This window comes from Rhipicephalus microplus, chromosome 3 (assembly GCF_043290135.1).
Source record: "Rhipicephalus microplus isolate Deutch F79 chromosome 3, USDA_Rmic, whole genome shotgun sequence".
Classification (NCBI taxonomy): Eukaryota; Metazoa; Arthropoda; class Arachnida; order Ixodida; family Ixodidae; genus Rhipicephalus; species Rhipicephalus microplus.
In genome coordinates, this window is record NC_134702.1 from 62,745,572 (window position 1) to 62,770,865 (window position 25,294).

Consider the following 25,294-nt stretch of genomic DNA (forward strand, 5'->3'; position numbering starts at 1 on the left):
GAAAAGCAAACAAGCCTGCAATCTTTCCGAAACCCCATTCGACTGCTTGTCTAACGGAACTCATTCTCTTGTTGAAAGCCCACTGCTGCACAGTCTCGTTCCCGCCATAAGGTTTCAGCAGCAGAGGTCACAGTGGATAGGCAGGGTCACCGTACAAACAAAAGCTGTGGCCTTTGGCAAGCTTCTCTAGCTTGCGATAGGTGTTGCTCTTTCGAAGGATACCTGGAAATACAGGAGCATATGAAAACATATTGCCACATGATATGCGACACTGAATGCTTCATAAAATTCTTGCCACTTCCCAATAAATTTACACAACTGTTAAGTGGACTCTGTAGCGCGCCCTTTTAGATGCACTCTCTTCAAATAAAAAAAATTAAAAAGCTTTGATGCCTATCCAAGTATGAAGGTTTCTTCACAATACTATGCAGTAAAACACATTTATGCTGCATTTACAAATAGAACCTGCATGGCATTACCTGTGACGAGTTATAACTGAAGACTTGTTGCAGAGTAACAAAGAAAACTTGCCCACAGCAGTATAATGGTAACTGGAGCATGCATTTATCATTTTAGCTTGCACCTTATTCTCGAATTAAACAGTTCACAATTTTTTCATGTTCTCTTTGCAACACCATTCGATTTGAATAATATGCTGCTTTCTGCTGTAACCACAATTAGTTGTCCCGACTGAGCTTACTTCACAACATTATTACGAAGTGATAGCTTGTTTGCTGAAGTAGCACAGAGCACTCCCTCAGATAGGTGCGATGATGGTTTCTTTTTTTAAGTTGGACAAGTAGGATGGGGCTCAGTATAACAAAAATAACTTGCCTGTGTCATGCCGGCTGCCGACGTATGGTCCGTTCAGTTGGCAAATGAATCCATTAGGACACATGATGGACTGATATTTAAGGGCGTGAAAGCGCTTATGCCCCGAAAAGAATCGTTTCTTGTCCTTCGACGGACGGCAAATGGCTCGCGCTGTCCCCTCTATGAAGACCCAACAGTTGTGCAACGGCGTCCCTTTGGAATGCACAGCTTGCGATAAAATGTTATATTAGATTAGAAGTAACGAAACAAATTAACAAACTTCATAACTCGGAAAAGAGTTGGAGTTTAGCGATGTCCAGCCAGGTGTGGTTATTCACATCTCGCAGCAGATGTACAAACGTGCTGTCAATGTGCGATTTCTTCAGCCACTGCATTAGTGGCTGAAGAAATCACTCAATAATGCCGCCCGAGCAGTGGCTCCAGTTTTCGCAGCCTATTGGGATAAGCCAAATGCCGTAGCGTAAGGCAGAGTGCCTCAACTCCGGAAACGTGCACGCCCTGCGGCGTTGTCACATTTTCAGGCACTTGAAGTGCACGGCACAGGCTTCGCACGTCCTCTCTTTCAGACCTAAAATACGTGCGAAATTTTGCTCTGTCCGTGCTGTCGTTGTTCAAGAGGCCATGTCGTGACAGCGGGTCTCGCCGAGTGTATTGGAAGACTTCAAGGCACAACAAGTCCTCGATTTCGGATCACTTTAAGAGACCCATCAAAAATGGGTCCTCTAGCACACTTCTCGGAGGCATCAATGGTTATGCAGACACAGTTTCAACGGTGAAAAATGAAAACGCCGCCACCACACACGCGTCAAAAGCGCAAACAACACACAGTGAATGCTTGCAATGGATCTGGAACGTAACCTTGCTGGCTTTTGAGTGGCTACTATCAAGTCAGAGCTTGCTTCTTTGTCAAAACAATAGACGGTTAATACATTGAAAGTGGATTTCTAAATACTTCATGAAAAGATAATTTATACGTTATTGTTTTGCTTTGTATACGTGAAAAAAATGTTTTTTTTATTTTGTTTACCGACGATGAAAACGACCAGAGGGCGCTGCAACTGCGAAAGGTCCGCTTTGCTGCCGGCAACGAATAGCTAAAGAAGAAAATTCAGCCACCGATCCGCTGCGGCTTCGCGGGTGATCCCGGAGCGAGGCGGACCACAAAAACGTCAAACTAAAGAAACTCTATTGTCTCAGCAAAGCACAAGAAACCCCCGCCTTTTCGTGCAAAGCGTTGCCTTGTCAGCTTAGCGAAATGAACACTACGTTCCTTGGAATTACTTATGTGTGACGTTTAAAGTATGAAAAAACACGCCGCAGTATATTGTCGTGTTGATGCTCTGCCTCACGGATGTGTGCAACATTTGCTCTTATCGACACTACGCCAAAATATGGAAGCAGAAACCAGAGCAATGTTGGTTGGGGATGAAGATGTGGTTAAGTTTTGGAATGAAAGGCAAACAGAATGCAGGGCAAAGAAACATCTTGTTTCAGGTGACGAACAGAGAAGTCGACAAAGAGACTTGGCAAATTTTTTGCGTCCAAGCATTGCAAGAAAGACTATCGTCTTTATAAAACAAACAATACATCCTTCACAAAGTGTCGCTACCTGAAATGGTGGATCCTTACCAATAGCCGGGCCAAATCATCTATCAATTACACTGAACTTACAAGGTTAGTAGGAATGAAGCAGTGAAAATAGACCAGGCAACTAACTAGTAATGAACTGATGAATAGTGTATGTCATGAGTTTTTTTATTATTTAGCAAATAGGTTTTTTATTACCTCCATCTGTTACAGATCTTTTTAATCGACAATTAGCAAGACATATACGGCACACTCGACATTCAAACACACGCTAAGCTTACAAATGATTTCCCAGTCATGATTTATTTCCTGTGATGAATAATATCTGCAAATTTCTTATGAATAGAAGCTTAGCATTCCTTTCTTTTTCTATTTTCGGGCCATCTTGCGTTTGTCATTCCTCATTCGGAAAAATGTGGAAAAATTCAGATCTGACAAAGCTGCGGCCAGAGTTTTTTTCTTTCTTTAGCATTTTGTTCACCCCATCACATTCTTTGAGCTCAGAAACTAGGCTAAGCCCTTGTGTACCATTGTGTAGAAGGCAGCTGTAAATTAAAGGCGCTAACATGAAGAGATGAAAAGGGACTTGAGCAAGTTTAACGCGTTGAAATGTGTCGCAAAACTTCCAGGCTCAGCCCGCAGTGATGACGAAAACAAGTTTCTCGAAACTCCGCATTCGAGAAATTTCATAACGATACTCGACTCGCCAGAAAAGAAAAAGTCAGGTTCTGTGTTCCCTGGGTTCTTGCGAAACGATTCTTTGTAGGTGCGTGAAGATGGAATCGATTTCGGAGACTCCTGGTTTGGACAAAGCATTTAAAATGGTAATTAGTGGCAGCAGAGCTGGGGAGGACATGAAGCAATGTTATTTCGTGTTGCACTGCGAAAGAATGTTTTGTAACGCCTCGAGTGGACTCTAAAGTTGCACTTGAAAGAAATATGACCTCCGAGTGAATAACCTTAAGCTTCCCACGCGACAATATTCATACGAGTTATCCGTTGCCAGGCAACCCACCTCCTTTCTTTTTCTGCGTATGTTGCATCATACATTGGTGAACGTCGACGTGCACCTTCTTTTGTGCAGTCGTGAAAATGAGTTTAAATACCCGTCTCTACATTGCGGACACGTCGACACCACTTTCGCAACCGGCGTTGTAGAGTTGCTGTCAAAGCCATATTTTGAAATCGTCTAGCGAAAGATCAAAAAGAAACACAGAACTGACACTGCAAGGACCCAATGTTCTCTTCTCTGGCCTTTGACTACTACTCGGAGGGCATTCCCGTCGAAACGGGTCTATTAGAATCTGAAGCCTTTCTTCGACTGTTCGGTAGTCAATTACTCGCACGAGTGCTTTCATAGTGTCCTTACATGTTTTTTTGTTTGTTGTTCACAGCCATACAGGCATTTCTTTTTCCAGCCGTGACCTCCAGAGTTCTTTTGTGTCTTGGACAAATTGCTTCACGACGCTATTGAGCGGCTGGGACAGTGGCTCGGTTTCGTAACCCACGAGACATCTAGCGAGTATAAATTATTTTGCTACCACTCGCGTGGAACCAATAAATTCCTATTTTTCACAGTTCCGTGCACCGTTATACCATACGCCACCAACCAAGACTGCTGTCCAAATCTAAGGCTCACAGATAACAGAAACACCTCTGAGGCGGCAATATGGATATCAAGGCCCGTTGATAGGCAGCAAGAGTTACAATATCAATTTGATAATGAACACATCATTTGGCTTAGTTTAGGCAGTGGTACTGCAGAATAAATGGGGCAATGCACACGTCAACTCTTAATTTCTTCAGAGTCTTTTTTTTTCGGTGGAAGTGTTATTCGCGGGTTCTCACGCAAGAGTGCCTCATCAATGCAATACATTCTTCAATGCATAGAACTCTGAGATAGCAGCTATCGCATGCTTTATTTCATTCCACAGTTACGCTGTGGAGCGACCTTAAGGAATGAAGCGCAGCTATTTATAGAAGCGAGTTGTTGGGAGAGCTGCATGGCTTCCATATGCAAATCACTGCACGAGAACCCTACTCTTCCTTTCTCTTTTAGGGGCGAAACTTGGCGAAACGGGGGACGCACAAGCCATGACATGGCTTGTGCGTCCCCCGTTGTCGTACGTAACCTGTGGCATGTACCCGCATACCAGTGGCACATACCCATCCTCGGGCACAGATCCACATGTCCACATGTTACGAAAAACGTAGCACGGCATCGTTATCGCGCTCTCTGTGATAACAAAGCTCTGGCAGCAGAAATGTGTTACATACTCTCGGTTAGTCCTTGGATTATCCGCTGGATGGCGGTACTTGAAGTGAGCCAGATGACGGTACTTGAAGAGTTCTCAAGATTGGTGGACGGATGCATGGACGGATGAACAGACAGACAAGAAGACGAACAGACGGACAGGCAGACGGAGACATTGACGGATTAATGGATGGACGCGTGGACGTGAGTATGCACGGACGGGAACACGCACGGACGGACGAACGCATGGATGGACGGAAGCACGGACGGATTGACGGATGCTTCACCCCACACATCATCATTCATTCCGTGGATATGCTGTGATTTTTTCACCTCTTGTACTTGCTCAAACCACTGCATGGAATTCCAACACCATTGTCGTGTAAGCCCCATCGCTGTGGAGATACTTCCCATAAATGCTTCAGCTGAAGCCTTTCTAACCGACTCTTAAAAGGTCCTTCATGCAACTCCATGCCGGGGCTGCTCCCATTTCATTCACGTCTCGCACCGACGCCTCTGCATGCGGGAAGCTTATTGACACATCCTTGTCCACCCGCGGGCGACAGTGTACAATAACTTTTGCCGCAAAAAAAATCCAAGAAACATGGAGACGCATATGCTCCAGCATATTGATCAGTTCTCCTTCACACGAGATAAGACATGTGCGAGTAGAAAAACGATTCTTTATTTTTTGTCAATTTTCCTCTACTTCTATCTTCTTTTTTTTCTTTTTCCTTCCTTTCTACTTACTTCTTTTTCTTCCTTTCTTTATTTCTTTCTTTCTTTTTTCTCTCTTTCTTTCTTCGTGGATGGAGAGTGTCGTTTCAGACATTTATGCACTCTGCTACATCAAAGTAAAAATGCCATCATAATAAATATTGACACGTGCGCACCCTCGTGATCATTATTAACATCGCGCGAGTGTTTACCCTTGGACATGCTAGCGCCTAATAGAGACAAGAACCGAGAGAGATATTTTACACAATGCGCAAGCGCAGAAAGTGCAATCGTGAGCGATGGCCACCTGAACACACATTTTGCTTAGAGATGTATCAGCCTCATCTGTGATATCAAACGTAAAAACGGCAGGTGTGACGCTGACGGCCATATCGCTGATCTAATTGTATGTCGGCGTTACTATAGAAACTACCGTATCCGCGAGTCGACGTTGGTGCGATATTATTAAAAATTGCAAATTTGAAAATGTTCATCGCAACTGTATTTCGCCAGCTATTACCGCTTGACGCAAATTTCAGTACAATTTCTTGATGGCACATTTTACGCTGAAGAAAAAAAAAGAGTCACAAATATGTTAGGCATACCACCACTCGGCGAAAGTCGCACAACCATCTATTTCAGCATTCTGTAATGCTATCGAGCTGGCGTCTTGTACCTTCGGTTCTGGAATAAAATGGGGTGAAATGCCGGTCCCATTTGTGTGGCAATAAAGTGCCGAAAAATTCTGAACTGTTACCGAATACGCAGGCAAACGTTTCTGGTGGGTAAACTCGTAATATCGATCAGCGGGTCAGATTCAAACCCGGGTGACTCTGCTGATTTCGTTTGCTAGTTATCGACGGCTGGTTTTCTTTAAATCTACTGCACCCTGTAGGAGCGTACAAACCAGTTGTGCGTCGATTGCAGCCTGTTTTACATACTTCCAACTCACATGCTGAGCGCGTGAGCTCTGTTTACAAAATGCGGAACCTTCGAAGGCCATTCTCTTTGCCCGACGGCCACATGCGGAAAACAAGTTTTCCGCCTTGAACTTCAGGGAAGCGGCATTCGTGCAAATTTATTACACAAGGTCTCGAACGCAAAGAAGCACCGGGCAGAGAGCTCAAGATTGTTTTATCTCAGTATGTGTTCTCTTTGTAGTTTCTTGTGGAACTGTCATGGTGCTCGGCTACTGAACCGAAGGTCGCCGGCTCGATCCCAGTCACGGCGTTCGCATTTCGATCAGGGTGAAATTTTAAAGGCCCGTGCACTGTGTGAGGCCAGTGCACGTTAACGAACACTGGCTTGTGCAAATCTTGGGAGTCTTCCACTACAGCGTGCCTCCCCAATCGCATCACGGTATTGATACGTTAAACCCCAGATAATATTATCTTTCTAATTTTTCTGGTTCACAATAATGCGCAAATTATCCAATATAATTTATGTTGCCTGCCTGTCTTTGGCGCGCAGATAACATTTACGAGTGTCAACAGTTTGGTGTGACATGACAACGAGCGAGAAAATAGTTACACACCTAAAAAAGAGGGCATAGGAGTGACAGAAACAACGCTCAACATGCGCCTAAGTTTTTTAGGCATGAACAACCACGCTAACATCTGCGCGTGCGCACGCCTCAACTCGTAAAAAAATGTTCTAAGTAAAACATTTGTTTTGAAATGTTTACTTTGTAGGTAAGTGGCACGAAATAAAAGTGAATAACTAAGTTTGTATCTCTCTTTCGACAGCAAACGGTGACAAAATGTTCCCGTCGCACTTATTATTTGAGAAAAAGAACTATTGTGCGAAAAAAACGAGGAGAACTGCGTTTTGCCGTTATCGGTGCGTTCAACCACCATATTGGTAGGAACCACTATATTGGTAGGAATGTGTTTCTTGCGACCGCCAAAACTTGATTCATTTTTAAACAAAAAAAATTTTTTATTTGAAAAACTAACTTCGGGGTCGTTGTTCCTGGTCGAAAATCTGCGCATGAAATAATTTCATAGCAAACGGGATTGTTTACAAAGACCTAATGTTCGTTCTTTCTGAACACACTGTCACATTATTTTTCTTTATTTCTTTTCTCTCACCGATGCCTAATTTCCTTGCATCGAATCAACGATTCGTTGCAAGTGTGAACATGGGAATGAGTAACAGAAAAATGCATTCAAGCAACCATGATGCAATCAAACCGATATTCATGCAGGCTTTTGATGGTGCCAGGACCAGGTATGGATAGTTTGGTATATGAACTATTAATTGGGGAGGTTTTAAATCCCGCCATCACGATATGATTGTTAAGACGCCGTAGTAAACGGCTCCGACAATATCCACCACCTGGGGTTATTCAACAGGCACCTGAACTAAGCACAAGGGCGTCTATCATATGTAGTGTCTCCGACGAAATGCGACCGCTGTGGCTGGCATTCAAACTAACGGCCTTCGGGTAAGCATTTTTGCTCCAAAACCGCAACATTAACGTGGTGGGTATGGAGATAGGATAAGGTTTCTTGGCATGTAATATAATTAAGTGCAGATATATCGGATGGCGTGATTATTACAACGTGAGTGTAATGAGAATGTTGTCCTTTGTAAACTTTTCTTTTGAATACTGAGAACTAAGCTACGGGCAAGATACGTCGAGGACATGTACTACTAAGGCAAAAAAGTAACTTGGCCAGGTGACTACGCAGTCACCCGCAGAGCGCAGTGAAGTTTATAAAGTAGTAGAAAGGAAAGTTCGGGTAGTTGAAATACTTACGTTATATACGCAGCGGTAGAGACGAAAAAGAAAAGAACAGTGAACATAGAAGAACATGGAATTGTGGGACTCATAATCTTTCATGATTACCGTTCGTGATTGTGAACAACCGCTATGGTAGCTCAGTTGCTAGAGCATCCGACGCGTTATTCGAAGGTAGGTCACAGGTTAGATCCCTCCCCACGGCCCAGTTATCTTTCGCCCACTTTTCTTTCTTCACATCTACATTACAATTGCCTCATATAACATCCCCTATACTTTCCTTGGCGTGATTATCTGTCAATTGGACAATCAGCCACTCTTTATGCAGATGCTACTGGAGCACCGTCCTTTTCTACCGTCGGCTCAAAAAGCACTTAAAGCCGTCTTGAGCTTTTTGTGGACTACTGCAGGCCTATGTGAACACTCTAAACTTTTGTGTGGTGCCACCGCTGCATACGCGTCAGCCCATTGACTGACAATCCTTTTTTTTGTCTCTTTATCTTCTCTTTCTTCTCTCTTTTATCTTTACACTCCCCCTTCCCATTCCCCCAGCGTAGAGTAGCACACCGGGCATGTGCCTGGTTAACCTCCCTGCCTTCTCTCTTGTTGTTCTTGTACTCCTCTCTATTACCTGTGGAATGTCATCATTATTGTGTCTAAGAAGAAAAACGAGCTCATAAAATTGCGCTTCTTTCCTTTATTAACCTGGACAGCATTTCATGCGAGCAATGTTGATTATAATCGAATGGGCGAGATTTGAAATTATAGCTTGTCGATAATCAAATCTACATCCTTTTAGCAAACACACCGCAGCTCGCAGCTAATCGTTATGTTCTGTGCCATCAGCAAATCGAAACGTGTTGCAATAAGATAACACATAAAAACAATACGAAAAAACGGGGCAGTGTTTCCGATGTATACTGCTGTCGGCCCGCGATAGAAAGTTCATGAGCTAGTTTTATTTTATCTCTTCCTGGTTTCCTAGTAACACTCCTAGGCGATATATTTTTGCTTGGTATTGCGAAACCGAGCCGACAACGAGTAGCTCACCCGTACCACTTCATTAGACAAAGAAATCTTGCCTGTGGCCGCAATCTGGAAAAAGAGCTATCATCTGGTTTTCAATCTCGCGGGCCTTCCCACGCACAAGTATATGACAACACTATCTGAAAAATTCGGAATCCAAAGCATTTTACCCCACATTCTATCGAGTTCACGCGAATGCATTTTCGCTGTTCCGCGGGTTCGCGAAACAACCGACTTTAGTTCGGGATATGCGCTGCGCGATTGCACACAGCTTCGTCAGGCGGCCCCTTACTGTTTAGTGCTCTTCCGTCACGCTTATATGGATAACCATTCCCCTCTGCAAGGGGCCCGGTCATGGTGGTCTAGTGGCTAAATTACTCGGCTACTGACCCTCAGGCAGCAGTATCAAATCCCGGCTGCGGCGGCTGTGTTTCCCATAGAGGCGGAAATGTTGTAGGCCCGTGTGCTCAGATTTGGGTCCACGTTAAAGAACCCCAGGTGGTCCGAATCTCCAAAGCCCTCCACTACGGCGTCTTTCATAATCATATGGTTGTTTTGAAAAATTGAATTGCTGCACAAACTTGAAGGAAAACAAGGGAGACAGGAAAGAGCGCAGACTACCAACTGTTTATTGTCGTTTCTTGAAGCCAATATATACGCATGCTACGCTGCACTTCCACGATGCGCACAAAACCAAAAATGCCGCAAACAAAGCCGACCCAAAACAAATCAAATTCAATTTTTCAAGTATGAACCAACTAGTCTGCAAAAAAGTGTTGGTGGTTCTAGGACGTCAAACCCCACATATCGTCATCCCTCTACACGGGGTACATAGCCTTTAACGTCTCGTTGACTACTGGTACAGCGCCCCGCCGCGGTGGTCTAGTGGCTAAGGTACTCGGCTGCTGACCCGCAGGTCGCGGGATCAAATTCCGGCTGCAGCGGCTGCATTTCCGATGGAGGCGGAAATGTTGTAGGCCCGTGTGCTCATACTTGGGTGCACGTTAAAAAACCCCAGGTGATCGAAATTTCTAGAGCCCTCCACTATGGCGTCTCTCATAATCATAAGGTAGTTTTGGGACGTTAAACCCCACATATCAATCGACTACTGGTACAGCTGACACCCAGCGTAATTTTTTCATAGATTCACTAACACCGTGATAGATAGATAGATAGATAGATAGATAGATAGATAGATAGATAGATAGATAGATAGATAGATAGATAGATAGATAGATAGAACAATACGAAATATAAGAAGACAGGGAGGACACAGTACGAGCACTGCATTTATCTCCGTGGGCAGAAATTAAGGCACTTATTGCCCTCAATATATCCACAATACTAATGCCCGACGTAGTATTTAGATAACAGAAGGAGGTGGATACCAAAGTATTTCAACAGCGCATGCGTCTGGGAGCTAGAAGGGTTAAGAAAGTATAACAAAGAAGCAATTTCATTCACAGCGGAGATATATAACTTGCTTGTCGGTAATTAGGCCAAGTTGCGATTGATATTGTTCTCGATTATTTTTAATGGACCTTGATTTGTCCGGGCTCAACGGTACTGGGTAGTGTCGTTTTCGATCAACCTGATGCAATGCAACGACGTTTCGCACTGCGATACTGTATGTGTAATTTTTGTCAAGAAAACCTTATCAAGTGTGAGGCCCACGGGACGGTTTTATGCTCTCCCATAGTAGAGTACCAAGTACATTAAATCATTACTCACTTTTTCTAAACACACAGGGCTTCCCATAGTAGAGTACCAGTACTCTAAATCAACTAAATAAAAGCCCTTTTCCTGAACACACATGACCTCCTTGCAGTTCCCTAAGTACATGATCTGGTGCTCTGAATCCTTAACAACTTTTTCTTAACACAGGAGCACCACGTTTTCTAAACACACTGTTAGTAGTCATGCTGTGTGTGTATGGGCAACACAAGCTGCGCATCCTAATAATTCTTTTATCAGACCTGGTGGTTTTTTTTTTTAAGGCGAGGCTCTTCAGGCTGTGGGTCGTTCCCTCTTTTGTAGCAGTAGCACTAGTGTAAGTATGTAGCCACCTCAAGTTTATGAATTGCTCAATAGATGGCGTTGTGCGTATATATTCTTGGAAATAATGTCACTAGATGGCGTTAGTAATTTTTCTATCTTTCACGATTCGTATAGTTGAGAATGGACAGACAGACAGACGTAAGAGCGCACGGACGGATGGATGGACAGAGAGGCAGAAGCACGGAAGGACGGATAGACAGATGGACGCACGAATGGACGGATGTACAGACAGACCGCTGAGCAGACAGACAGAGAAAAGCAAGGACAGGTGAATACACGGAAGCACGGATGGGCGAACGGACAGAGACAGACAGACAGACAGACAGACAGACAGACAGACAGACAGACAGACAGACAGACAGACAGACAGACAGACAGTTGCATGGACGAATGGACAGACAGAAGCACGGACGGACGAGCAGCGAGACAGAAGCACGGACGGAAACACAGACATATAGACAGACGTGTGGACGTACGAGTGGATGGGCAGAGAGACAAACAGACAGAAGCATGGACGGACGGACAAGCATACAGACTGGCAAAAACACAGAAGTATGGACGCACGCATGGAGAGACAGGCAGACAGACAGACAGACAGACAGACAGACAGACAGACAGACAGAAGCATGAATGGACGGACGGATAGACAGAAAGACAGGCAGGCAGATGGACGCAGGCACGGATGAACGGATGGGCAGACAAGCGTGGTAAGAAGGACGTACAGACGCATGCGCACACGGACAGACAGACAAAAGCACGGACGGGCTGACGCGTGGACAGATAGAGACAGAAGCATGGACAGACGGATGGAGAGAGAGACAGAAGCATGGGCGGACGCCCGCACGGACGGACAGACAGAAGCACGGGCGGATGGACGGAAGCATGAAAAAACGGACGAACAGACAGTCGGGCAGGCGTATGGACGTACGCACGCATGGACGGACCGATGTATAAATGGAAGCACAGACCGACGGATTGACGTACAGACAGACAGACAGAAGCACGGACGGACGGACAGAAGCACGAACGAACGCATGGACAGACGTATGCACGGACTGATGGACCGGCAAAAGCATGGACGGATGGACAGACAGACAAAAGCACGGACGGACGGGCACACCGAAGCACAGACGGACGGACAGACAGACAGACAGAATAAGCTATGAAGGGACGGACAGACAGAAGCACAGACGGATGGACGGACGGACAGAGAGACAGACAAAAGATAGGCCGTACGGAAGCACGGATGGATGGAAGCATGCACAAACGCACAGAGGCACAGCCAGAAGCACGGACGGACGGATGGATGGACGCGTCGCACCACTCATCATTCACTCCTAGGATATGCTGTGAATTTTCTCTCGATGGTCTTCATGTTATTCTAATTGGCGATTTCAGTTGTGTGTAATATTGTTGTCACACGGGCACTTTGATTTGATTGATATGTGGGGTTTAACATCCCCAAACCACCATATGATTATGAGAGACGCCGTAGTGGAGGGCTCCGGAAATTTCGACCACCTGGGGTTCTTTGACGTGCGCCCAAATCTGAGCACACGGGCCTACACGGGCACTTTTAGTCGAAATCAGGGTGATCCAGATCCGTTTTCTTCATCGCGACGAACTTTATGGCCGCCGCTACACGGCCCAAGCTGATCCGGTTCGAGCTTGGGTCAGGTGAAATGCGGCAGTTGGTGCTTGCGTGCCGTAAAACATGTCATTGACGAAACTCAGCGCACGATGTTTCTAAAGAGCCTTTTATCAACGATGTTATTGGTGCAAGAACCACTCAAACGTCCAAAACTTTGCGTCTCACTACAAAAGTAATTTCATAAATCCATCATTCGATGGATTTTCTTTCAACTTACCTGTATTGCTGTGTGAGATTCTCAATGTTCTTTTATTTCTGATGGCACCTGCTTGTAGCCGCCGAGGAGCAGCGAAGCGGCCATCTCGCTGTACGCGCCATAGATTCACTTCTGGCGCCTCAAATGTCCGAGTCGCTCCTGTCAGCATTGAATTACTGTAAAGGCCTCTTCATTTGGCCACGAAGTGCGCGTAGGTTGCGACGTAGTCGAAAGGCTTGCGACGCTCATAATCAGTTTGCTTCAAGGTGCTCTTGACTGCTTCAACGGTGCGAGAGTAGCGCGAAACAGAGTGCGGAAGACAACGGTCGTCTGCTTATCGCCAGCTTCTCCCATAACTACATGCGGTCAATACGATTCTTCAAATATGCGATAGTTCAGATATTCTTCTAATTTAAACAGTTTACAATTTCTTTTTAAATGAACATCTAGTTTTTTTTTATTTTCTTGTTTATCGTGCTTTCAACAAGCTCGGCTAGGGCAACACCACCTAGACTATTCACAATAGTCTAGGTGGTGTTGGCTAGAGGCGCAGACGACAGCTAAATCGCGATCTCTTGGACAGATCCCGATAGTCTCAATACCACTCGGGCCTGATCGAGATTACAAGTGACCATGTAGCGCCGCACCTAAACCGTATCATGGTTGATCCGGATATGCACTGATCGCGATGAAAAATGCCCGTAAGACACCGGTAATAAATACGCGAAGCAGTGTACTAGGTTCTGGCTGGGGTTGGTCTCCTTGGAATTCGCGAGAGCTGCGACGCCTTTTTCAGCACTTTTCATTGTAGGATGCTCGCAATGTCGTGCACGGGAATAATTTTGTTTGGACACGGCAGCGCGGACGATCTTCCTGCAGACTCGACCAAGTTTGTGCCCTGTCACATGGCCACCACCAAACTTCGTCAACGTAAATCTCCCCTAGGGAGTTCAACGGAGATGGAGTTGTGCCAGTGTCGCATGGCAATGACAAGGTTGTAATAGTTGGCGCAAGCGGCTCAGCCGGCGCTGTTTGATTTTCGCAGAATTATCCTAATATCATTTCTAGTTGTTTTTCTTGTAAATCTTCGTTATGCGGTTTTTACAAAGGCACGCTAACTAATAGGTTTGAAGTGAACACAGCATTAAAATTTATTTCGAATGAAAAAGCATTCGCTAAATGTAGCGATGCTAGAAGCGACACTGGCCACCTTGGGCCTAAAATGTTTGTTTACAATTGCGCCACGCTCGATAACTAGTTGTTTTGTAGCCCATGTACGAAAGTTCTTGTGTCTCCTTGCCTCGAGAGCGCACATTTTGACTTTTGTATATTGGGATGTGTCTTCAACTGGTGATGATGATGCAGCGCTGTCAGTCATGCCTCTCACGGACAAACGCAAACATGGCGACAACAACCACACGAACGGACGAAATACATTGGCCTTACTCGCTAGGCACGGTGTGGAGGGCACTAGTGTGGAGAGTAGCTTCACTTTGGCGGGTGTATACATATGTGAAGGAACATATGTTATGAATGAGTAGTGCAACGAAAGAATATTCATTATTTCCAAAATGTATCATATTGTCAAGAAGTATTATTGTTTTCAATGCGGTAGTTTAGTGCTCGAATTTTTTTCTGACCTGCAGACTACTGAGGACGAGAGTATCTCATTCCGCAGATATGGGAGATCATCGAACTTCTTTTGCGAAATAATCCCTTTACCTTCGTTTTCGTAAGGGTCGCCGTGTGACACAGACCGCATGTCTCTTGTCGTAAGGACGAGGGAGTTCAAAGGTGTTCGCGGGTGCCTGTGTGACAGGGGCATTCCACGTGATTTAGTAGCGTTCGTCTCTGACTTACGTCGTGTTCTGCCCATCCCACCTTCGAAGAAGAAGCTTGGGTGGTGGAGCGGAGGGCTCGCAAGACGGCTGCAGCGTGGACTCCTCCGGGTCAGCATGTTTCGAGGGGGGGGGGGGGGGGGGATTTCGTCATACATTGATTTAATAGGGGTGGGAGGAAGCTACGGCAAACTTTCGCTATACTACTACTACTACTACTAATAATAATAATAATAATAATAATAATAATAATTGTTGGAGTTTAAGGTACTAAATTCTTCACTGCCCCTCACAGAGCACGTCTTTGTATGATGATATAGCCAATGTCCGGAGGATTCATGGTTTACCAGATTTAACCTCCGGGACAAGCTCCTTGATAAATATTCCCTTCGTGAATACGGCGTCATATTTTGTTCTTGCGTTCAGCTGATTAAGCATGAACTGCGAAGCTAGAAGTTTGTTAAAGATGCATTGTACTGGTTGCAAGGAGGCTGTGAGTGGCGTCCAGGTACGCTTGTTCTTGATCGGAACAAATCTTTCGCTTTTCAGGCTCGTCTATCACTTGGCGGTGGCCCGACTTCCCGGTGCTTGTCTCGCTCTCCATTGCTCCAATCGCGCAAGCTAGCTGAAGCGTGACCAATCGGGAAAGTGGGAGCCCTCATCCTGCTACCTAATCCGGCTACTAGGAGATACTGCGTAGAGAGCGAGAGGGGGCAAAACTTTATTGAATTCCACAGCATTACTTTGCAGGGCTCCCACCTAGGAGCTAACGGAGAGTCGTGCCTCCCGGCAGCTTTTTCGACATGCTGGATCACCCAGAGTCGCTCGTCCAGGCCCGAAAGCAGCAGCGCAGTCCGTCAACGCGCCCGAAGGTCTTCACTTGAGGCCACAACCCCAGATTTGCAGATTAAGGCTGGACAGCTTAACAGAATACAGGCAAAACTTCAGCGCTAAAAGACACAAGCAATAAATTTGCGCAAACAAGGTTTGAATAGGCAGTTTCAATTTTTTTTGTGAAGGCTTATGTACTTGATTAGCAAATTAGCTTGATGGCTTACCTCAATATGCGTATATTTCCTGTTTATAGAGATAAATGAAAAAGAAGTTCTTAGAAACCTTGTTCTGCGTCTGTGTCTGAAAATAAAGTGGGCTACTTGAGCACTCCGCAACATTCGGCTAGGTATGCTGTGCGCTCGCGACGTTTTCACGGGACTGATGTATCTCCCGTAATGTAGTACTTAGTCCTAATAATCGTAACCAACTTTTCTAACCAGCATATTCTAGTTCATTTCTCGGAACAGCCTTTGGCCCTCCCACACTGTAGTGCGCATAGCCATGGCCTCAGCACAAAAAAAAAGAAACTTGTATAAATATATATATATATATATATATATATATATATATATATATATATATATATATATATAGGGATGTCGTACATGTGGCATGAAAGCGATACGTTTAACCCTAAGGGACAAGAAAGGAGCAGCGTGTATCAGGGAACAAAAGGGTGTTAAGGATATCATAGTCCAAATCAAGAAGAAGAAATCGACATCGTCCGGGCGCGTATATAGCACGAAGGCAAGATGACCGCTGGTCATTAAGGACCACGGACTGGATTTCAAAAGAAGGCAAGCGGTGGAGCGGGAGACAGAAAGTTAGGTGGGCAGATCATACTAGGAAGTTTGTAGGTATTAAGTGGCAGCAGTAAGCTGGCACATTACCGAGTTCACGAGTGGAACACGGGAAAGGCCCGTGTCCTGCAGTGACCGTAGTCTGGCTGATGTTGGTGATGATGATTACTATTATTAGTGTTCTGTGTAGAAACTTGACGTAAACGCTTAACGCCTGATTCAATCATTACATACATTACGCTGAAAGTCCTGCATGTCTGATTGCGCCGTGACCTTGAGCGAACCACTGCAAACAAACGAAGTGCCATTAGCGTCTGAAGCGTCTTATGGCAGCAAGGGGGGTGTTTTAGGTATTGTGAAAAAGTACGTTGCAATTACAATAAGAAAACATTATATCTTTAGTAAGCCTTTCAGAGATCGTCAGCACTTTATTGGTGATATGAAGTTTCAAAACATTTATTGTCCACGTGGTAGTATAGCACAGTGTGAGGAAGGCTGATAATTGCTGCGACAGTTCGGTAAGAGTTGATTTATTAAGAAGCAGTTACGAACGTACGGCGTAAAACTGAGAAGAACGTTTGCACAACTTTCGGTGTCCTGTTGCATAACGCGTTGACAGTGTGAACAGCAAAAGAAAAAGAAGGCAGACCTTGCCACGAACAACCTAAAATAGTTGGGCTGTTCCCACCGATGCCGCAGGTAAAAGTGGCTCCACTGACAGCTTTACGTTAACCGTCATGTTTTGGTAGAAGGTGTGTTGCTCACGGAGGCCGTATACAACCAGGCTAAGTGCAGACGTTTTTCGGGAAGCGATTAGAACAGGGACTTCATATGTTAGACTCGGAATGAACGTTTTCGTCGGTGAAAATATGAGGATCATGGCCGTTAAGAACAAACGGCACAGGAATGAAAGTGCTCCAGCGTTTTTTTTTTTTTTTTTGCGGATGCGAAAATTTGTGATGAGTGTCAAGGTGACACTGCTGAAAGTGTACACCCGCGATTGCGTTTTCGCTCGGCCCAAATGAGAGTTGTGAACTAACCGACGTAGAACTGTTTACAGTTTACACGTATACATATATATTGTTTCTTAATCATTTTTAGGATGGCAAACGCCCATTGGAAAGCAGCCAAGTGTGAGCGTTCACCCGGATACGGTGACAACTATTATATTTAATTTTTTTTATTTCAACAAAATATTATGGCTTTCGCCTTCAACTCACCTTAGCCAAATGCATATACAACCAAGTTCTTTTTTTTTTTGATGGCATACTGACAAGTGTCTACGGCTGCGTGACTAAGATACCCCGCATATAATGATGCCAAACATTTTCGTTTTTTTTTTGTAATTGTTTGACGAAACTAGGGAAGCGGGTGTACGAGTCCAGCACCAGTACTACCGACGATGTCCTTACCTTGCGAGACCGGCCCTCTACATACTCTAAGCACCTAGACATATTCGCCTTTATTGCACCGGTCTTTTGAACAATGAAGTGCGAACGCTGAGCGGTCTTTTTGTGGCATATCTCATTTACACGAACCGCTCATACAGTGATTTGGGTTAATTGCTGTTGTTTAGAGTTGACTGCATGTGATAGTTAGGGCAGTACGAGTGGGATGTTATTTGCTAAGCTACGTAACCGTGGTTCGCAGTCATAGATGCTTCGGTAACCCCTTCTGGACTGGTGGAAGAGATGAGGGACCCTTTGCAGTATTTGAGAAAAGGGGAAGACCTAAATTAACACAACATTCAGCGTGATATAGGGTACATTCATTCCTGCGTGGCAAAGAATAAACTAAATAAAGGGCCACACCGATTCAGTATTCAATCTCAAGGGCTTGTAAATTTGTCGTGTGGTTTGCTGCCGCATTTGACCTGCTTTTAGTTGTGCTTGTTCTCCAAGCGTTCAAAACTGGAAAAAGCAATTTAGCGTGCATAGACCGCAAGTGCCAGAAAAATCTTTGCGACTATCTCATAGAGGCCTTGGAACTATAAGTCAGCTCTGCCGCAAAGCAGATATGTGAGTTGGTGAAGCATAACAAATATCTGAAGGGGCTGCTGTAACGGGACTTAATGTGCCTCTGGAAAATGCATATTCAATTATTTTTTTAAGCGAAGGTCTCAAAGCCCCAGGTAAAGCGTTGAACGTCCGCTAGAAACCTTCCCCGCCCTTGCTTATCAGCCGCGACCACCTACAGAATCAGTCCGTGCAACAGCAGGGCCGAGTTTGCCCGCGGCCCGAATTAACGCGAGCGACGCAAGGCACGCTCTACATTCGGACGTGCCACAGCCAGATTTTGCACGTAAGTTTGGGCACTGGAGTTTGGACATCCTTGCATGGTCTGTAATGGGCTGTGGATCGACTCTGCATTGCCCACGCCAAGGAAACACCCAGAATCGGCCAAAAATTTCATGTTAAGACCCGGATATCAAGCAGTGTTGCGGTTGCTGTGCTTAAAGAGGCCATGGCACCCAATTTTCGATCATAGTTCATGTATTGTGAGTTATTCTTTGAGCATTCGCTAATAAGCTGGCAGAATGTTTGTTCATTTCGTCAAATACTTAACTATAACTGAACGCGGGAATGGCCTTAGAGTCCGGCATCACTGGTGCACTCGCCAGCTGGGACGTACAAAGCAGCTGGCTGTGTGAGCACCTGCATTCCGGCAAAAAAATGTTGCCCTGTGATCACTGGTGCGCGAAATCGACCTATTTTAGCTCTATTCTTCTTGGCACAGAAACTGGGCGATTTGCAGCGATCGAAACTGTGGTAGACGATGAGGGCACCACCGCTTCATGCTGGACGTGACGTCCCAGGCACAAGGGCAATATGGCGGTCACCGGCGGTGGGCAGGATGTACAGCTGGTGACTTCGAGGGCCTGTCTTTCTTTTTGATATTCTTTTCCGGCTCACTTTTCATACCTGTATAGGCATAATATACCCTCTAGTTCACGTTTTGACTGAAAACCATATAGTGTTGGTGACCCTGTCATGGTCCCTGTCATGGTGACCATGACATGGCTAGTGAAAATTTTCTTCTTCCTTTTTTCTGTTTTTTTTTCTTTTTTTCAGGTTGTGTTCCACGGACGCACTAAAATGGCTCCGCGGACCCTGTGGGATGCCCCCTTTAAGAACTACCGTTTGGTAGTTCAGCCCTAGTTCTGTGTGCGTGTGTTTTATGTCTTCGTTTTTGGTGTTGATTAATTATTCCGAGTTTCTAATGATGTCTGCGTGGTGGTAACGTACTGGCTCTTTCTAGTGAAATTTGGCTTGGCTATAACTGATCCACGTGACAGCACCCCGTCCTTCATTCATTCTTATTTGAATAATTGAGCTATCTACTAGTTATGTATGATTTGGGGATATTACGGATACGTCTTATACTTCCTCAAAATTAATTGCAGAACTTTTTAGCCGCGTGTTGAATAGAGATATCAAAAGAAAATAAAAAGTGTGCGTGTCATACTATGTGCTCAGTGCGTGGACGACAACGTCAACGGGGGTCGGTGAATCATGCCTGATTCTTTTTCTCTTTCAATGGTAGTAGTAGTAGTAGTAGTAGTAGTAGTAGTAGTAGTAGTAGTAGTAGTAGTAGTACTTGTTCTTATTGTTGGTGTAGGTGGTGGTAGTGGTGGTGGTGTCCCAGTGGTAATAATAGGCGTCATACAGTTCATGCGACCAAGAGGGTAGTGAAAATGAAATGACACCATTAGAAGTGACGTCACGCAGGTCTGGTGGTGAGAGTGAAAAGTGAAAAAGTAAAAAAAAAGTAACTATAATGATTTTATATATCGATAGTCATCATCATCATTAAGACAGCTTTGCCATCTGACGATTTTCGCAGCTCGTAACTGACTGGATTTCTCCATCTTTCTCGACTCGTCACCGGTCTTTATTAAAGCCCCTAGAACGAAGTTTTTGGGGCTCTCTCTAGTCATGCGTCTCCCTCCGCGCAGAGGCGGTCAGTGCGCGTTAGGAACAAACTTCGCAACTGCGCTGACTCGCCGAAGCACAGTGCGTAGGAAGCAAGCAGCTGTAGCGGGTTGGGGGGCGGCGCTCTTTAACCTCCCACCGTGCAGGGCGCCCCAGGTGTTGCAAAACCGCCGCGGCGACGGCGACCGGCGCACGCTTCGAATACCCCCAAGGTCCTTTCGTCGAAAGGCACTGGGATTGTTGAGCGCGCAGCGGAGCTTCTCCTCGAAGCGCTGACCTTGAGGAGGCCTTGAGATGGATATTTTTGTCACCGAGGCGGCACTCTGTCGGCCCCAGCTTGCATCAGATCGCGCCTCGGCCTGTTCATTTGCGTCCGCATTTAGTGTTCCTCCCTGCAATCCACCCACCACCCTTCCATAACGTCATCGCGTCGCTTGTTTGCCCTCTCGCGAACTCTCGTTCGCATCTCGCCACCGCCTGCTCTTCGCGCTAAGTTAGCGTTTTTTTTTTTTTCAGTTATGCTTCTAGTTTGCTTTTCTTTCGTTCATCTGGCTTTCTCGGACCAACTGTTCCCTTATCGGCGGTTTCTTCGTTACAGTATTTTTCTTTTCTTAACCACTCCACGTCGTGGGCGATTATTGCGAAACTCTGCTCTTTTGGTCATTTTTTTTTTGTTGTATTTTCCTCTAAATGTCAAGATAGTGTGGAGTCTACCCACTCTCGGCTAGCAACTACAAAATTGACGAAGAAAGTTCCTTGAACAGCTTCATCAAAAGGTCGCTTCCCGACAAGCCGTTTCACTGTCTCTATCGTCTCTCGTGTGGTGATGCGTCTAGTTTGTCTGTAAACCGGCCGGTGGTCAAAGTGCAAGAAAACAACACCGGGCTTTATTGGCCCTTCTGAGAAGCCTGACCCCTTGTCCTTTCGCTAAGTCTTCTGACAGCGACCGCCTTTTTTTGTGTGTATGTGCTGTCACTCGAGTATCATTTCCGTGTATGTTTCCTTCGGCCTCAGGGGCAAAGTGGACGTGCCTTGAAGCTTGTACAGCTCAATCGTGCAACGTCGTCAAGTAACCCGGAGGATATATATCTTTGATATTAGTAGGTAGAGAGAGGAACATCCCAAAAACAGCAATCTGTTAGTTTACTAACCACCTCCACATGATTAACTTTTCATGACATTTTCTCTGTTCCCTTCCTCGCTTGTTTATTGCACTTAACGGTGGTTTGACTTATGGGGAACTGAGAACGACAGATAGATAAAAAGAAGTGAGACAGGTTAACTATAGACATTGCCCTTTTTTTTTCACTGTACATGTGGTGGTTGGGAAGGTAAGTAAACCGGAAAGAGGGAAAACGTGGTTTTCGATGATCTGTAAACCATGTAGGAGCCTCCAGCACGTCAACTGCATTTATGCATGGCAAAAAAAAAAGGCTTTCATGACCCCAACAGGGCTGATGAGCTGCGAGGCCAGTCTCCCGACGCCATTTTTGTTCCACGAAAGACAGATACTTAAGTGGTGGTGGTAGTGGTTAGAAGGGGGCAAAGGCACATAATTTCTGCAACCCAGTCGAAAGCATGGCGCAGTGCCGCAAGTGTACTGACGAATACATGTAAACCTGTGGTGGTCGTATCAATCAGAGGGAGGTGAGTGGCAGCAAAGCACGGCTAAGATTTCCCAACTGGCACGGTTGAAATTTCACAAGCCTGGAGGACGTGGTATTGGGGCCTGCCAACGTTTGACCTCCTCCCCACCCCCATACACACCGATATACATGAACATGTTAAACTAGCCTACGCGTACAGAGTAGAGAACGGATTTCGAAGAGCTAGATAAAAAAAGTGAAACGAGGAGATGAGTATTAACCAGACGGATGGTTCCATTTTTACATTACACGAGATATGGTAAATTCATAAACAGGCCATGAGCGAGAGCCGGCGTTTTCATGACCACAGCTTCCTTCTTTGTGGTTGCTGACCGTTGCCGTTTTGAAGGAGACAAGTGCGCTCGTCGAAACATCGTCCCTAGAACACACCGCCTGTCGCGAATACGTGCGGCTGACGTGAAGCAGCGGAGTGAAGCTTTGAGGCACATCCGCACTGTGTCTTGTAAAGCTCACATCCGTCGTTTCATGGCCATATTTCAAGGTCATAAGTTCCTCACTTTATCTCTGGATCACCCAATGTCAGCACAAGGACAGCGGCCCCCCACCACGAAATTCCTACATTCTATAAATGCTGTACACGCATGCGGAGTGACTGCGTCAACTGATAAAGAAAAATCACGTCGTACAAAAAGGAAGTTTCCTATTGTTGTACCTGAGAAAAAAAAAACGAAATACCTTTACGTTTTTTTTTTTTTGAACTTACAATGAAGAGATGTTGCCAGCAGTGAGTTCCAGCAACACAGTCACGCGGAAGGGCGCGCGAACAGGGTTACACCGACAGCTGCTGATCTGAGGGCAGGTTACGTCGCAGTCCGCGACACATGGTCGATTCGTGTCGCAGCAGCTAACATCCGGTTCCACGTCGTCGGTGCGTCGCGTTGTACATGTACGTGTCGTTCATTACCGCCATTGCTAGGCAGCTGTGCGCGTGTTCTGCGCGCATCCTCGGTGCTAAAGCGCTGAAAGGGGGCGGAAACAAAAGCACAGATAAAAAAAGCACTGAGCCGGTTGTGCGCGCGCGTTTGCTCGTAAAAAAACAAGCGCGAAAGCTCGTGTTTCGTCCTTGCTGTTGCTGATGATCAAGGTGAGAACAGACAGGAACAACAGGCGGCGTAATACACAGCGGAGGCGGCAGTTCCAACCATGTCTGTCGTCGGCGCGTGTAACTGTATGCGTACGATTGCGAGGTGGTTACTGCTGCGGGCCCAATCGAGCCACTCCGACACGGCAATGGCTTCCCGATATCCAAGGTCATCGGTGAGTCCTCCCGTGACAAGTCGCAGCGCTTGCCGAAAGCTCGCGTCGTTGGTTTGAAAGATGGGGAAGGGGGGGGGGGGTTGAAGCACTAAAGCGTGGCATTGCTGGCCTGCACCCATACGGCAACCTTGTTTGTAAAAGTACCACAAGGTACAGGTATCCCATGAATGCACGCGGCCGCGTCCACCACTAGCCTTTTAATTAATTCATTAAAACATATACCTTAGATGTCCTATCAAACGTGAAAATAGATCAGTTGCGTGAACTCGTCAACTGTTCAAAGATTGCCGAAATTCGCTACTTTTTCATAAGATAACGATAATTTCAGCGCGAGAACAGAACGACGACAAAGGGACAAGAATCAGACGAGTGCTACGTCCGCCCTAGTCTCCTTCTTGTCCCTTTGTCGTCTTCCTGTTCTCGCTCTGTAACTTTCGTCATGTCATACCAACTCGCCCGAACCGCCACATTTCTTTGATAATGAAGTCGTTATGACGTCGCATACGTAGGATCACTAAGACGTGACGTCACATGATGAAGTCATCAGGTGACATCGTCATTTGCTCACGGGTGCACAGATCACGGAGGCACATAAAACCACACGATCAAGAAAAAAACTTGCAGTGCCTGTGATCAAGAAAGCAGGTCAAAACACCGTAAGGGAGTGGGGGGGGAGGGAGTATTTGCAATCAACCGAGTTGAAATTGCAAATGTATTTTTAGGCCATCGGGTCATCTTAGGAGAATCCGTAAAGGGGTACGAGAAATTTTGTTTATTGAGAGCTCTCAGGGGCGTGACGTCGTGGTAACAGCTTCTTGACGTTCTTGTTCACCAACATGGCGGACGTGATGAGGTACAAGAAACCCCACACCGCGCCTAACCTGGTTCTATGTGATACTGCTGCGGTTCAGCATTTTATTGGCCTCCACGCGCGAATATCAAAGGAACTTGCAAGTGTTGTTATTGACGTAGCTAGTTAATGTTAACATTAACTCACGATGACAAAAACGTGCTCACCAATATCATGGCTTGAGTAACATCCATGTAAGCCATTTATTTATTTATTTATTTATTCGTAAATATATGTATTATATATAATTAATACGTAATACGTATTAAGACGTAATATATGTAATACCCATGGTGTCTAAATTTCATTATATGAGGTGGGGTTGGCAATCATAAACCTCATGTAATGCATTCGCAATATAGCGAGCACAACGTAATCGAAAGAAACCCGCGAAAAAATTGCCTTGGAATACACAGCAAGTGGAAAAACTGAGCAACACGCAAAAAGTTGCACCAGGTGGAGCGGCAGCGCTGTGATCGAAATCCGCTAGAATAAGGTTGTTGAAAAAATAGAAAAGTTGTTACAAGTGTGAAATTTCGGAAACACCAGAGTGCGACAGATGTGAGAAAACACTATTAGGCATGTACCGATAGAAAAAAAAACAATATATATATATATATATATATATATATATATATATATATATATATATATATATATATATATATATATATATATATATATCTTGCCCACAGCAAGTTATCGTTTCACCCACTTTTCTTCATATATACATTACAATTTGGTCTAATATCTTCCCTATATGCTTTCCCTGGCATTATTGTCTGTTAGATCTCATTAATAATGTGTAAAAACACGTAAAAACGAGCCCTTAGGTATGCACTTCTTTTCTTATTCATTAACGAGGGTCTCGTATTGGCAGACTTTAGTGCCTTTAGGTTCTATACAAGGGACTATTGGTCAGCTGCCCACTCGTAACGAGTTCACGTGCTACGTGACGCCAAATGGGCTCAAAAAGAGTGTGCCACACTCGCCGCCATGGCTACTGGTGGCGCTGACTGACACTCCCACGTTTAATTCAAATATAAACCC